Source organism: Carassius auratus, unplaced genomic scaffold, assembly GCF_003368295.1.
Source record: "Carassius auratus strain Wakin unplaced genomic scaffold, ASM336829v1 scaf_tig00216917, whole genome shotgun sequence".
Classification (NCBI taxonomy): domain Eukaryota; kingdom Metazoa; phylum Chordata; class Actinopteri; order Cypriniformes; family Cyprinidae; genus Carassius; species Carassius auratus.
Window position 1 is genome coordinate 1 of NW_020528798.1, and position 13,969 is coordinate 13,969.

A 13,969-nucleotide genomic window follows, 5' to 3' on the forward strand; every position below is an offset into this window, starting at 1 on the left:
ACTTGATCACCAGCAAAGGCACGCTGGGATCGAACCCAGGATCTCCTGTTTACTAGACAGGCGCTTTAACCAACTAGCCACGGCGCCAACTTGCATGTACCTGCAAGAAAGTGAGATTTAGAGTTTTTATAAGTCCGGAGGGGTGGCCAGAGAGCATATGTGTTTGTTGGCCAAGCGCCATTAACAGAAAGCCAAAAGCAACGACTCTGGTGGGACTCGAACCCACAACCTTTGAATGGCCTCATCTGGCAGTCTAGAAGTCCAATGCGCTATCCATTGCGCCACAGAGCCACGTGTGGAGTTTTTTTTCCTGGCTGTTCCAGTGCGTTGAATTGAGTTCAGGTATTTGGGAGCGGGAAGGACAAGATATGTGGGCCTCTCTGCAATTGGTATGTGGTTGGAAAAGCGGAGTATCTGTAAGGGCTTCCTTTCCCAGAAAGAACCCACAGAGCAGAGCCACCTGTTAAAAGGCACCGCTGGGAATCGAACCAGGATCTCCTGTTTACAAGACAAGCGCTTTGAACAGCTAAGCCACGGCACCCTGCTGCGTTGTTGACTTGGGTCAGAATTGTTCGGCAGCAGCTGAGGGGTGGTTGGCAAATGAAATCGCATGTTGCTCTGACGCTCCTCTGTACCGCATGATTGCCAAAGCAAAACCATACAACCCAAGTGGTGTTTGATAACCAGCAAAGACAGTGCTGAGATTTGAATTCAGTATGTCCTATTTACTACACAAGCTTTAACCAACTAAGCCACGGCGCCAACCTGCACACACTCTCTCAGGGGAGGGGCAACTTAGAGGATTTAAAGCATGCCAGATAAGAGGCCAACGTCCAGGCTCTGCACAGCAATGGCCTCATCTGGCCGTCTAGAAGTCCAGTTTGCTATCTATTGTACCACAGAGCCTGTCAGCAAGTGTTGACCTGTTCAAAAGAGCGTCAGCATTATCAGGATCTGGTTTGGAAATGCAATCGCCTGCTGCCTTTGCTATCCCTGTTTGCAGTCCCGATCTCAGAAAAGCACATGCTTGAGGCACACAGGGGACGCTAAAGGCACCGCTGGGATTTGAACCCAGGATCTCCTGTTTACGAGACAGACGCTTTAACCAACTAAGCCACTGTGCCAAGCAGAGCACTACAGCTCTGGGAGGGTGAGTAAGTTGATCAAAACATCCAGCGGTGAGGACAAAGGTCCACGTGCTGGTCAGCTTATGAGATTTTTCACAACTTTCTGTTGCCAGAGGGCATAAGCGTGCAATTTAATGATAAACGAAAGGCAAGAAGTCACCAATCTGTTTTGACTCAAACCCACAAACTTTAAATGGCCTCACACCGGAGACTAATAGCCCAATGCGCTACACTCTGCGCCACGTGCAGCAGCTCCTTCCAGGCTTGCAGCAGTCCTAAACCAAGGATCACCTGTTTGCAAGGCAAGCTCTTTGACCAGCTGAGCCATGCTGCATCGCTGAGATGACTCTGGCCAGTATTGTTCGGCAGCATCTGAGGGGTGGTTCGCAAATTAAATTGCATGCTGCTCTGGGCACTCCTCTGCACCCCCTTTTTTACGGAGAACAAAACCTCACAGCCCAAGGCGTCACTTGAATCACCAGCAAAGGCACCGCTGGGATTCGAACCCAGGATCTCCTGTTTACTAGACAGGCGCTTTAACCAACTAAGCCACGGCGCCAACTTGCATGTACCTGCCAAGAAAGTGAGATCTAGAGTTTTTATAAGTCCCGGAGGGGTGGCCAGAGAGCATATGTGTTTGTTGGCCAAGCGCCATTAACAGAAAGCCAAAAGCAACGACTCTGGTGGGACTCGAACCCACAACCTTTGAATGGCCTCATTTGGCAGTGTAGAAGTCCAATGCGCTATCCATTGCGCCACAGAGCCACGTGTGGAGTTTTTTTTTTCCTGGCTCTTCCAGTGCGTTGAATTGAGTTCAGGTATTTGGGGAGCGGGAAGGACAAGATATGTGGGCCTCTCTGCAATTGGTATGTGGTTGGAAAAGCGGAGTATCTGTAAGGGCTTCCTTTCCCAGAAAGAACCCACAGAGCAGAGCCACCTGTTAAAAGGCACCGCTGGGAATCGAACCCAGGATCTCCTGTTTACAAGACAAGCGCTTTGACCAGCTAAGCCACGGCGCCCTGCTGCGTTGTTGACTTGGGTCAGAATTGTTCGGCAGCAGCTGAGGGGTGGTTGGCAAATGAAATCGCATGTTGCTCTGACGCTCCTCTGTACCGCATGATTGCGCAAAGCAAAACCATACAACCCCAAGGTGGTGTTTGATAACCAGCAAAGACAGTGCTGAGATTTGAATTCAGTATGTCCTATTTACTACACAAGCTTTAACCAACTAAGCCACGGCGCCAACCTGCACACACTCTCTCAGGGAGAGGCCACTTAGAGGATTAAAGCATCCAGATAAGAGGCCAAACGGTCAGGCTCTGCACAGCAATGGCCTCATCTGGCCATCTAGAAGTCCAATTTGCTATCTATTGTCCCACAGAGCCTGTCAGCAAGTGTTGACCTGTTCAAAAGAGCGTCAGCATTATCAGGATCTGGTTTGGAAATGCAATCGCCTGCTGCCTTTGCTATCCCTGTTTGCAGTCCGATCTCAGAAAAGCACATGCTTGAGGCACACAGGGGACGCTAAAGGCACCGCTGGGATTTGAACCCAGGATCTCCCGTTTACGAGACAGACGCTTTAACCAACTAAGCCACGGCGCCAAGCAGAGCCCTACAGCTCTGGGAGGGTGAGTAAGTTGATCAAAACATCCAGCGGTGAGGACAAAGGTCCACGTGCTGGTCAGCTTATGAGATTTTTCACAACTTTCCGTTGCCAGAGGGCATAAGCGTGCAATTTAATGATAAACGAAAGGCAAGAAGTCACCAATCTGTTTTGACTCAAACCCACAAACTTTAAATGGCCTCACACCGGAGACTAATAGCCCAATGCGCTACACTCTGCGCCACGTGCAGCAGCTCCTTCCAGGCTTGCAGCAGTCCTAAACCAAGGATCACCTGTTTGCAAGGCAAGCTCTTTGACCAGCTGAGCCATGCTGCATCGCTGAGATGACTCTGGCCAGTATTGTTCGGCAGCATCTGAGGGGTGGTTCGCAAATTAAATTGCATGCTGCTCTGGCACTCCTCTGCACCCCCTTTTTTACGGAGAGCAAAACCTCACAGCCCAAGTGGTCACTTGATCACCAGCAAAGGCACCGCTGGGATTCGAACCCAGGATCTCCTGTTTACTAGACAGGCGCTTTAACTAACTAAGCCACGGCGCCAACTTGCATGTACCTGCCAAGAAAGTGAGATTTAGAGTTTTATAAGTCCGGAGGGGTGGCCAGAGAGCATATGTGTTTGTTGGCCAAGCGCCATTAACAGAAAGCCAAAAGCAACGACTCTGGTGGGACTCGAACCCACAACCTTTGAATGGCCTCATCTGGCAGTCTAGAAGTCCAATGCGCTATCCATTGCGCCACAGAGCCACGTGTGGAGTTTTTTTTTCCTGGCTGTTCCAGTGCGTTGAATTGAGTTCAGGTATTTGGGGAGCGGGAAGGACAAGATATGTGGGCCTCTCTGCAATTGGTATGTGGTTGGAAAAGCGGAGTATCTGTAAGGGCTTCCTTTCCCAGAAAGAACCCACAGAGCAGAGCCACCTGTTAAAAGGCACCGCTGGGAATCGAACCCAGGATCTCCTGTTTACAAGACAAGCGCTTTGACCAGCTAAGCCACGGCGCCCTGCTGCGTTGTTGACTTGGGTCAGAATTGTTCGGCAGCAGCTGAGGGGTGGTTGGCAAATGAAATCGCATGTTGCTCTGACGCTCCTCTGTACCGCATGATTGCGCAAAGCAAAACCATACAACCCAAGGTGGTGTTTGATAACCAGCAAAGACAGTGCTAAGATTTGAATTCAGTATGTCCTATTTACTACACAAGCTTTAACCAACTAAGCCACGGCGCCAACCTGCACACACTCTCTCAGGGAGGGGCACTTAGAGGATTAAAGCATCCAGATAAGAGGCCAACGGCCAGGCTCTGCACAGCAATGGCCTCATCTGGCCGTCTAGAAGTCCAGTTTGCTATCTATTGTACCACAGAGCCTGTCAGCAAGTGTTGACCTGTTCAAAAGAGCGTCAGCATTATCAGGATCTGGTTTGGAAATGCAATCGCCTGCTGCCTTTGCTATCCCTGTTTGCAGTCCGATCTCAGAAAAGCACATGCTTGAGGCACACAGGGGACGCTAAAGGCACCGCTGGGATTTGAACCCAGGATCTCCTGTTTACGAGACAGACGCTTTAACCAACTAAGCCACGGCGCCAAGCAGAGCCCTACAGCTCTGGGAGGGTGAGTAAGTTGATCAAAACATCCAGCGGTGAGGACAAAGGTCCACGTGCTGGTCAGCTTATGAGATTTTTCACAACTTTCCGTTGCCAGAGGGCATAAGCGTGCAATTTAATGATAAACGAAAGGCAAGAAGTCACCAATCTGTTTTGACTCAAACCCACAAACTTTAAATGGCCTCACACCGGAGACTAATAGCCCAATGCGCTACACTCTGCGCCACGTGCAGCAGCTCCTTCCAGGCTTGCAGCAGTCCTAAACCAAGGATCACCTGTTTGCAAGGCAAGCTCTTTGACCAGCTGAGCCATGCTGCATCGCTGAGATGACTCTGGCCAGTATTGTTCGGCAGCATCTGAGGGGTGGTTCGCAAATTAAATTGCATGCTGCTCTGGCACTCCTCTGCACCCCCTTTTTTACGGAGAGCAAAACCTCACAGCCCAAGGCGTCACTTGATCACCAGCAAAGGCACCGCTGGGATTCGAACCCAGGATCTCCTGTTTACTAGACAGGCGCTTTAACCAACTAAGCCACGGCGCCAACTTGCATGTACCTGCCAAGAAAGTGAGATTTAGAGTTTTATAAGTCCGGAGGGGTGGCCAGAGAGCATATGTGTTTGTTGGCCAAGCGCCATTAACAGAAAGCCAAAAGCAACGACTCTGGTGGGACTCGAACCCACAACCTTTGAATGGCCTCGTCTGGCAGTCTAGAAGTCCAATGCGCTATCCATTGCGCCACAGAGCCACGTGTGGAGTTTTTTTTTTCCTGGCTCTTCCAGTGCGTTGAATTGAGTTCAGGTATTTGGGGAGCGGGAAGGACAAGATATGTGGGCCTCTCTGCAATTGGTATGTGGTTGGAAACGCGGAGTATCTGTAAGGGCTTCCTTTCCCAGAAAGAACCCACAGAGCAGAGCCACCTGTTAAAAGGCACCGCTGGGAATCGAACCCAGGATCTCCTGTTTACAAGACAAGCGCTTTGACCAGCTAAGCCACGGCGCCCTGCTGCGTTGTTGACTTGGGTCAGAATTGTTCGGCAGCAGCTGAGGGGTGGTTGGCAAATGAAATCGCATGTTGCTCTGACGCTCCTCTGTACCGCATGATTGCGCAAAGCAAAACCATACAACCCAAGGTGGTGTTTGATAACCAGCAAAGACAGTGCTGAGATTTGAATTCAGTATGTCCTATTTACTACACAAGCTTTAACCAACTAAGCCACGGCGCCAACCTGCACACACTCTCTCAGGGAGGGGCACTTAGAGGATTAAAGCATCCAGATAAGAGGCCAACGTCCAGGCTCTGCACAGCAATGGCCTCATCTGGCCGTCTAGAAGTCCAGTTTGCTATCTATTGTACCACAGAGCCTGTCAGCAAGTGTTGACCTGTTCAAAAGAGCGTCAGCATTATCAGGATCTGGTTTGGAAATGCAATCGCCTGCTGCCTTTGCTATCCCTGTTTGCAGTCCGATCTCAGAAAAGCACATGCTTGAGGCACACAGGGGACGCTAAAGGCACCGCTGGGATTTGAACCCAGGATCTCCTGTTTACGAGACAGACGCTTTAACCAACTAAGCCACGGCGCCAAGCAGAGCCCTACAGCTCTGGGAGGGTGAGTAAGTTGATCAAAACATCCAGCGGTGAGGACAAAGGTCCACGTGCTGGTCAGCTTATGAGATTTTTCACAACTTTCCGTTGCCAGAGGGCATAAGCGTGCAATTTAATGATAAACGAAAGGCAAGAAGTCACCAATCTGTTTTGACTCAAACCCACAAACTTTAAATGGCCTCACACCTGCACCCCCTTTTTTACGGAGAACAAAACCTCACAGCCCAAGGCGTCACTTGATCACCAGCAAAGGCACCGCTGGGATTCGAACCCAGGATCTCCTGTTTACTAGACAGGCGCTTTAACCAACTAAGCCACGGCGCCAACTTGCATGTACCTGCCAAGAAAGTGAGATCTAGAGTTTTATAAGTCCGGAGGGGTGGCCAGAGAGCATATGTGTTTGTTGGCCAAGCGCCATTAACAGAAAGCCAAAAGCAACGACTCTGGTGGGACTCGAACCCACAACCTTTGAATGGCCTCATCTGGCAGTCTAGAAGTCCAATGCGCTATCCATTGCGCCACAGAGCCCATGTGGAGTTTTCTTTTTTCCTGGCTCTTCCAGTGCGTTGAATTGAGTTCAGGTATTTGGGGAGCGGGAAGGACAAGATATGTGGGCCTCTCTGCAATTGGTATGTGGTTGGAAACGCGGAGTATCTGTAAGGGCTTCCTTTCCCAGAAAGAACCCACAGAGCAGAGCCACCTGTTAAAAGGCACCGCTGGGAATCGAACCCAGGATCTCCTGTTTACAAGACAAGCGCTTTGACCAGCTAAGCCACGGCGCCCTGCTGCGTTGTTGACTTGGGTCAGAATTGTTCGGCAGCAGCTGAGGGGTGGTTGGCAAATGAAATCGCATGTTGCTCTGACGCTCCTCTGTACCGCATGATTGCGCAAAGCAAAACCATACAACCCAAGGTGGTGTTTGATAACCAGCAAAGACAGTGCTGAGATTTGAATTCAGTATGTCCTATTTACTACACAAGCTTTAACCAACTAAGCCACGGCGCCAACCTGCACACACTCTCTCAGGGAGGGGCACTTAGAGGATTAAAGCATCCAGATAAGAGGCCAACGGCCAGGCTCTGCACAGCAATGGCCTCATCTGGCCGTCTAGAAGTCCAGTTTGCTATCTATTGTACCACAGAGCCTGTCAGCAAGTGTTGACCTGTTCAAAAGAGCGTCAGCATTATCAGGATCTGGTTTGGAAATGCAATCGCCTGCTGCCTTTGCTATCCCTGTTTGCAGTCCGATCTCAGAAAAGCACATGCTTGAGGCACACAGGGGACGCTAAAGGCACCGCTGGGATTTGAACCCAGGATCTCCTGTTTACGAGACAGACGCTTTAACCAACTAAGCCACGGCGCCAAGCAGAGCCCTACAGCTCTGCGAGGGTGAGTAAGTTGATCAAAACATCCAGCGGTGAGGACAAAGGTCCACGTGCTGGTCAGCTTATGAGATTTTTCACAACTTTCTGTTGCCAGAGGGCATAAGCGTGCAATTTAATGATAAACGAAAGGCAAGAAGTCACCAATCTGTTTTGACTCAAACCCACAAACTTTAAATGGCCTCACACCGGAGACTAATAGCCCAATGCGCTACACTCTGCGCCACGTGCAGTAGCTCCTTCCAGGCTTGCAGCAGTCCTAAACCAAGGATCACCTGTTTGCAAGGCAAGCTCTTTGACCAGCTGAGCCATGCTGCATCGCTGAGATGACTCTGGCCAGTATTGTTCGGCAGCATCTGAGGGGTGGTTCGCAAATTAAATTGCATGCTGCTCTGGCACTCCTCTGCACCCCCTTTTTTACGGAGAGCAAAACCTCACAGCCCAAGGCGTCACTTGATCACCAGCAAAGGCACCGCTGGGACTCGAACCCAGGATCTCCTGTTTACTAGACAGGCGCTTTAACCAACTAAGCCACAGCGCCGACTTGCATGCACCTGCCAAGAAAGTGAGATTTAGAGTTTTATAAGTCCGGAGGGGTGGCCAGAGAGCATATGTGTTTGTTGGCCAAGCGCCATTAACAGAAAGCCAAAAGCAACGACTCTGGTGGGACTCGAACCCACAACCTTTGAATGGCCTCATCTGGCAGTCTAGAAGTCCAATGCGCTATCCATTGCGCCACAGAGCCACATGTGGAGTTTTTTTTCCTGGCTGTTCCAGTGCGTTGAATTGAGTTCAGGTATTTGGGGAGTGGGAAGGACAAGATATGTGGGACTCTCTGCAATTGGTATGTGGTTGGAAAAGCGGAGTATCTGTAAGGGCTTCCTTTCCCAGAAAGAACCCACAGAGCAGAGCCACCTGTTAAAAGGCACCGCTGGGAATCAAACCCAGGATCTCCTGTTTACAAGACAAGCGCTTTGACCAGCTAAGCACGGCGCCCTGCTGAATTGTTGACTTGGGTCAGAATTGTTCGGCAGCAGCTGAGGGGTGGTTGGCAAATGAAATCGCATGCTGCTCTGACGCTCCTCTGTACTGCATGATTGCGCAAAGCAAAACCATACAACCCAAGGTGGTGTTTGATTACCAGCAAAGACAGTGCTGGGATTTGAATTCAGTATGTCCTATTTACTACACAAGCTTTAACCAACTAAGCCACGGCGCCAACCTGCACACACTCTCTCAGGGAGGGGCACTTAGAGGATTAAAGCATCCAGATAAGATGCCAACGGCCAAGCTCTGCACAGCCTAATAGAGTGTTTTTGACAACTGATTCGGGGGGGCCACCCAGCCTCCCTTCAAAAGCCAATCTCTTGCTCAAAATCTTTATTTCATCTCTCAAAATTAAATATCTGTGTCAATGAACATGTCAGTGCCATCAGAATGACAAGTCATTGACAGTTTATGGATAAGACGGTCAAATTGCTTAGTCCTCCTGTCAATATAACAGTGTACTCTGGAGTGATGTTCTGATATAAACTATGGCAACATTTTGGATGACAGTTACTGTATTGAACAGTATGCCATATGCTTATGTATGCCATATATCCATTTCAAATGTACAAATTTACACATTAAACTATGTGCTATATTGATTGAAAGAGACTGGATTGAATTCCTAGTTATACTCACTACAGTTTTTCTCAGTCGCTTTGGTACATTTCTCGAATCATCCTTGAGATTTGCAAAACAGTAAGTGCATTTCTCAAAACAACTCGAACAAACAGCAAAACACCATGGATTACCTGCAAAAGCCAGTCTCTTGCTGAAAATCCTTAGTTTATCTCTCAAAAATAAACATGTGTCAATGAACATGTCAGTGCTATCAGAATGACAAGTCCTTGTGTCATAGTTTACGGACAAGACAGTCAAATCGCTTAGTCATGTTGTCAATATAAAAGTGTACTCTGGAGGAAAGTTCTGATATAACTACTGTATTGAACAGTATGCCATATGCTTATATGCAGTTTTTCTGCATTGTCAGTTTGGAGCATTTCTCAAATCAGAAATGAAATTCTTAAAACTACTTGTACAACCTCCACACCATCTAGTAATTTATACACATCATAAAACCAAGTTGCGATTGCTTTTGTACATTCATGCAATTGATTATGCACATTTATCTGCAGTTTCCTATATTAACATTTGCTAATGTCAAGTTGCTCAAAATGTATTATAACTGTAAATGTCAGTTATATTTAATTATTATTATTTTTTTGTATTTTTGTTTTTGCTCCTTTTCTAATGTCCCGTGGCAAATAAAGTATTTACTGCAGCAATTCTGTGAAATGCTCATTTTCACTCAATATCCTGTTAATCTTGAGTACCTATAGAGTAGTACTGCATCCTTCATAACTCCAAAAAGTCTTTAGTTTTGTTATATTTATAAGGAAAAGATAGTCTGTACCGTTTTTTCCTGGAAAAACATGAGCGCCTGGAGGCGTGACGTGTGGGCAGAGCTAAATAATCACGAGCGCGAGTAGGCTTTTGCGTTGAGAGCGTTTGGAAGCTGTGACATTACCGTAAGGAAAAAACATAGACAGTAAAAGAAATGGACACAGTGAGCCCATTGGAACTCAATTGAGACAAGTGAAGCCCGTTTTTAGCTATTTTGAGCACTTCCGTTTCTGACGTGCAGACTCAAGCGAAGCTTGACGACGTCAGCAACCTGTCTGACAGATGTAAATCTTCTAGTAGCTGTGCGTGCAAACTGCCATCGTTAATCTTGCAGAGACGGCGAGCTTGAGCGTGGAGTTCTTTGGCGTGAGTGAGCAGGAGTAAGTATTCTGATTAATTATTTTGCATAGTATTTTCAAATGTAACGCCAGTACGCCATATTAAGTTAATTCCCTGCGAGCTTCTCCTCCAGTCTGTATGGTTATGCGACAGAGAGTCGCGTGTTTATGACGCAATCGTTAGCCTATTTTTACAAAAACTGTTTCTACGGGGCCATAATGTAACATAGAAGGTAATGGAGCCCTTTATACATTATCTTGTGTCTTTAGAAATAAATAATGGACAAATGGAGTCTTTAAACACCTCAGATGTAAAGTTATTCGCTGTCAAAGTGACGCCAAAATGAATGGGAGGTCAAAGGGATGTTACGCAAGTGAAGTTCTGCTACAAGATGGCGGCACCCGGCCGACTTCAACTTCCGGTCGACTTCCTTGCCGCCTGGGAAAAAAACATCATCCAAAACAAACCATGGCTAACAGTCAGATTCAGCCGTATATTTATGATCCAGAATCAGATCCAGAGGCTGAAATTTAACAAGAGCAGCAGCAGCAAAACTACAGCAGGACGTCTCTATGTGGTATGTATTGAAACTGTATATTTGCTTAGTGGTTTTGGAAAATGACTAAGTTCCACTTTATGTCGTCTATTTTTTTTTTTTTCTTGCTCACCGCCTGCAGTTCCAACACACGTTCGTGACCCTTTTTCGTTGGGACTGCATTATCCTTAAGAAATAAACAATATGCAAATCCGGCGTCAAACTGGGCCTTGTTTGTAAAACAAGCATCTTCGAAATGCAGGGAACAAACAAAAACACTTGCACAACTCCGTTGATGCTCTGTAAAAATAAACTCCATCCACTGGTCCCTTAATGCTGTTTTTTTTTTTTTGGTAATCTGTGCAGGGTTGTCTTGCCCTGGCAACCAAAAACACACTTCTTTTGTGACATTTCGGTCTCTCGCTTCCGGGAGAAGTGCCCTTAAGACCCATATAAGTAAATTCCGCTCCATCTAACGTCACACAGACTCATACTCGAAAAAAAAAACTTTCAGAAATTTGTGACAAACCAGAAGAGGCATTTTTGGAACAAAAATACTCCTTCAAACGTACAACTTAATTTTTGAAACTTTGTCCATGTTTAGCATGGGAATCCGACTCTTTAATAATGTAAAAAACTCAGTATGCATGAAATAGCATTCATTTCAGAGTTCATAGAAGAGACCCAGAGAACCTTCAAGATTTGAAGACTCTGTGGAAGAATTGGCCAAAACCAATTAACCAAAAGTGTTAATTTGATTATCCAATCAACTTTAAAAGTGACGTGAGATTTAGCCAAGTATGGTGACCCATACTGAGAATTTGTGCTCTGCATTTAACCCATCCAAAGTGAACACACACACACTGTGAACACACACCCGGAGCAGTGGGCAGCCATTTATGCTGCGGCGCCCAGGGAGCAATTGGAGATTCGGTGCTTTGATCAAGTGCACCTAAGTCATGGTATTGCAAGCCTAGGACTCGAACCCACAACCCCAGGATTAGAAGTCATACTATCTAACTATGTGTGTATGATTTTACTGAATTATACTTAGACTTCATTTTGTAGCACTCTGAGAAATGTTTTTGGCCATAACAAGTCTACCCTAGATCACGATTTACAGACAAAAACATTTAATATGATAATTTTATCATTGAGCAGTCATTGAACAAGTTTGGAACATCATGAGGGTGAGTAAATGATGACAGAATTTTCATTTTTAAGTAAACTATACCTTTAAATAGTTGAGCAATTTAAGATGAATAACACATCATACTGCATAAATGTGTACACTTACCACAAGGGCGTGGACTTTGGTACTGATCACATTCTTACTCGTCTCCAAATCTGAAATGTCTTTATGCACCTTCTGCAGTTCCTTCCATACTGAGATCCGGATACACACAGATGTTCCAAATATGTTTGCACATTCATGATCTAAAAATAATAATAATAATAACATAAAACTTAAGTCCATTCACGTAGCAGTATTGTATTAATGAATGGCATGTAATGTGTCTTACAATAACTCCGACATCAACTGCCCGCAGATCCAGTGTTGCCAACTTCTTTCAATGGAAAGTAGCTAAACCGTGCCTGAAAAGTCGTTAAATGCCGCTAGATGACGTCATATACTAATTAGCATATTCATGACGTAAGTGTGTCATGATAGGCTTGTTCGACTTCATGCAGTTTTGCGCAAACCGATCGTCGGCTGACTTGAAGCAGTGCATGCCGGTTAGAAATTTTGTCCGACCTGATACAGCGCTGACGCCACGTGACTGTGACGTGTGCCGTCAAAGTACCACAAGAGCGATTCGAGAGTAGCCGGAGAACTCAGCCAGCGCAGCTTCTGAAGAGCGGCTGCACAGTTTCTGATGACGACACAACTGATCCACGATTGGCTGGATTCACTGATGACACAGATGACGTGCGTTTCAAGTTTATTGCGAGTCGGCTTCAGTTTCAGAAATTCTCATATGGACTTTTAAAACAGTTCAATACGTTTTTATGTCGTCTTCATCTTATAAATCATATTTATTAAATATTGTTTTACTGTATTTACTTTATTGTTAATATAAAGTTTGTGTGTGTTTATTTTGCATGACTTTCTTTTTTATACAGACCTTTTACAGTATTCAGCAGCATAACCTATTCAAATGAGCATTTTTAAGAACTAAAATGTTAATCTTAAAAGCATACAATCTAATGTGGTCATAAATGTATGCTCCTATACAAATGATACATAATACATTATGTTCCTCCATTTGTTTGGTTTCTTCATATTCTTTAGTTTATTTTGCTGTGTTTATACTTCACCTGCATGTGGTTAGCAAGCTGCTAACAACTTGCTGTAACTTCAACTTAACAACATTCAAGACCCTTCCAAAACACCACTTATACACACATTAAACGCGATCAAGTAAGCAATCACCACGTGATCTGCCATGACTGACGTAATTGCAGCAAACTACGGGAGCCACAACGTGTCCGGCTTCATATCTCCGTTTTCAGCTCCTCCCCACCTGCACGCGGCTACTCTCGCCGATCGGTTGCATCCAGCCGCAGCCGATGTCGAACACACCTTTCAACAGAGAGAAGTAGTTCCGGCTACGATGTTCCTCCGCAAGACGCAAGCAGTTCTGTTTATTAACCGCTAGAGCGTCAAAAGTTCCCTACCGCAGCTTTAAATCACATGGAAAATACAGTTGTTTAAATTTAAAGCAAGGGGCGTGGTTTTATCCAACCCCGCGCCATTCGGTGTCCATCGAGCAAATATCTGAACATGTGATATTATCAGCAATTCAGTTTCAGCTAAAATGTGAATTATCAATAATATCATTAAAAATGGACATAAGAAAGTATATGCAGCGTATTTCAGACCACAAAAAGAACACTGAAAGTGTGATTGAGAGTACAGCTGATGAACATGACAGCCATCAAAGCATTTTGATGGTTTAATAAAGTTAAGCCCCCTTAACAATTTCACATGCCCCCTCAGTCATTTCATCCTGCAGCCGGGCCTGGTCTCAGAGACTAAATAAGGTCTGTCAAAAAAAAGTCTAAGCTAGATTTGTCGCTAGTCGCTTTTTTTTTTTTTTTTTTTTTTGAAAAATGTCGCTGATAGGGTCTGAAAAGTCGCTAAATCTAGCAACAAAGTCGCTAAGTTGGCAACACTGCGCAGATCGCCTTATTATCCTCCCCCTTCTCCTCCTTCACCGCATCCGTCTCCTCGCACACATGCTGATATGATTCATTCGTGTATTTCGGTGGAAATTAGTTTTGGTAATCATACAGAAATACATAAGACTTTTCTT

General features: G+C 46.0%; 20 non-coding genes across 20 annotated transcripts; all 20 read right to left on the reverse strand.

Moving 5' to 3' along the window:
- Positions 1 to 201: 201 nt before the first annotated feature.
- trnar-ucu (transfer RNA arginine (anticodon UCU)) lies at positions 202 to 291 on the reverse strand. The gene is given in 2 exon segments: positions 202 to 237; positions 255 to 291. It is a non-coding gene; the product is annotated as a tRNA-Arg (tRNA).
- A 759-nt stretch (positions 292 to 1,050) lies between these two features.
- On the reverse strand, positions 1,051 to 1,124 carry trnat-cgu (transfer RNA threonine (anticodon CGU)). The gene has a single exon. It is a non-coding gene; the product is annotated as a tRNA-Thr (tRNA).
- Positions 1,125 to 1,612: 488 nt separating this feature from the next.
- Positions 1,613 to 1,686, reverse strand: trnat-agu (transfer RNA threonine (anticodon AGU)). Its single transcript has one exon. It is a non-coding gene; the product is annotated as a tRNA-Thr (tRNA).
- Positions 1,687 to 1,802: 116 nt separating this feature from the next.
- trnar-ucu (transfer RNA arginine (anticodon UCU)) lies at positions 1,803 to 1,892 on the reverse strand. Its single transcript is given in 2 exon segments — positions 1,803 to 1,838; positions 1,856 to 1,892. It is a non-coding gene; the product is annotated as a tRNA-Arg (tRNA).
- Positions 1,893 to 2,072: 180 nt separating this feature from the next.
- Positions 2,073 to 2,146, reverse strand: trnat-ugu (transfer RNA threonine (anticodon UGU)). The gene has a single exon. It is a non-coding gene; the product is annotated as a tRNA-Thr (tRNA).
- Positions 2,147 to 2,655: 509 nt separating this feature from the next.
- trnat-cgu (transfer RNA threonine (anticodon CGU)) lies at positions 2,656 to 2,729 on the reverse strand. Its single transcript has one exon. It is a non-coding gene; the product is annotated as a tRNA-Thr (tRNA).
- A 486-nt stretch (positions 2,730 to 3,215) lies between these two features.
- On the reverse strand, positions 3,216 to 3,289 carry trnat-agu (transfer RNA threonine (anticodon AGU)). Its single transcript has one exon. It is a non-coding gene; the product is annotated as a tRNA-Thr (tRNA).
- Positions 3,290 to 3,403: 114 nt separating this feature from the next.
- On the reverse strand, positions 3,404 to 3,493 carry trnar-ucu (transfer RNA arginine (anticodon UCU)). Its single transcript is given in 2 exon segments — positions 3,404 to 3,439; positions 3,457 to 3,493. It is a non-coding gene; the product is annotated as a tRNA-Arg (tRNA).
- A 179-nt stretch (positions 3,494 to 3,672) lies between these two features.
- On the reverse strand, positions 3,673 to 3,746 carry trnat-ugu (transfer RNA threonine (anticodon UGU)). The gene has a single exon. It is a non-coding gene; the product is annotated as a tRNA-Thr (tRNA).
- A 506-nt stretch (positions 3,747 to 4,252) lies between these two features.
- Positions 4,253 to 4,326, reverse strand: trnat-cgu (transfer RNA threonine (anticodon CGU)). Its single transcript has one exon. It is a non-coding gene; the product is annotated as a tRNA-Thr (tRNA).
- A 486-nt stretch (positions 4,327 to 4,812) lies between these two features.
- Positions 4,813 to 4,886, reverse strand: trnat-agu (transfer RNA threonine (anticodon AGU)). Its single transcript has one exon. It is a non-coding gene; the product is annotated as a tRNA-Thr (tRNA).
- Positions 4,887 to 5,000: 114 nt separating this feature from the next.
- On the reverse strand, positions 5,001 to 5,090 carry trnar-ucu (transfer RNA arginine (anticodon UCU)). Its single transcript is given in 2 exon segments — positions 5,001 to 5,036; positions 5,054 to 5,090. It is a non-coding gene; the product is annotated as a tRNA-Arg (tRNA).
- Positions 5,091 to 5,270: 180 nt separating this feature from the next.
- On the reverse strand, positions 5,271 to 5,344 carry trnat-ugu (transfer RNA threonine (anticodon UGU)). The gene has a single exon. It is a non-coding gene; the product is annotated as a tRNA-Thr (tRNA).
- A 506-nt stretch (positions 5,345 to 5,850) lies between these two features.
- On the reverse strand, positions 5,851 to 5,924 carry trnat-cgu (transfer RNA threonine (anticodon CGU)). Its single transcript has one exon. It is a non-coding gene; the product is annotated as a tRNA-Thr (tRNA).
- A 272-nt stretch (positions 5,925 to 6,196) lies between these two features.
- trnat-agu (transfer RNA threonine (anticodon AGU)) lies at positions 6,197 to 6,270 on the reverse strand. The gene has a single exon. It is a non-coding gene; the product is annotated as a tRNA-Thr (tRNA).
- Positions 6,271 to 6,384: 114 nt separating this feature from the next.
- trnar-ucu (transfer RNA arginine (anticodon UCU)) lies at positions 6,385 to 6,474 on the reverse strand. Its single transcript is given in 2 exon segments — positions 6,385 to 6,420; positions 6,438 to 6,474. It is a non-coding gene; the product is annotated as a tRNA-Arg (tRNA).
- Positions 6,475 to 6,654: 180 nt separating this feature from the next.
- trnat-ugu (transfer RNA threonine (anticodon UGU)) lies at positions 6,655 to 6,728 on the reverse strand. Its single transcript has one exon. It is a non-coding gene; the product is annotated as a tRNA-Thr (tRNA).
- A 506-nt stretch (positions 6,729 to 7,234) lies between these two features.
- On the reverse strand, positions 7,235 to 7,308 carry trnat-cgu (transfer RNA threonine (anticodon CGU)). Its single transcript has one exon. It is a non-coding gene; the product is annotated as a tRNA-Thr (tRNA).
- A 486-nt stretch (positions 7,309 to 7,794) lies between these two features.
- trnat-agu (transfer RNA threonine (anticodon AGU)) lies at positions 7,795 to 7,868 on the reverse strand. Its single transcript has one exon. It is a non-coding gene; the product is annotated as a tRNA-Thr (tRNA).
- Positions 7,869 to 7,982: 114 nt separating this feature from the next.
- trnar-ucu (transfer RNA arginine (anticodon UCU)) lies at positions 7,983 to 8,072 on the reverse strand. The gene is given in 2 exon segments: positions 7,983 to 8,018; positions 8,036 to 8,072. It is a non-coding gene; the product is annotated as a tRNA-Arg (tRNA).
- Positions 8,073 to 13,969: the final 5,897 nt, after the last annotated feature.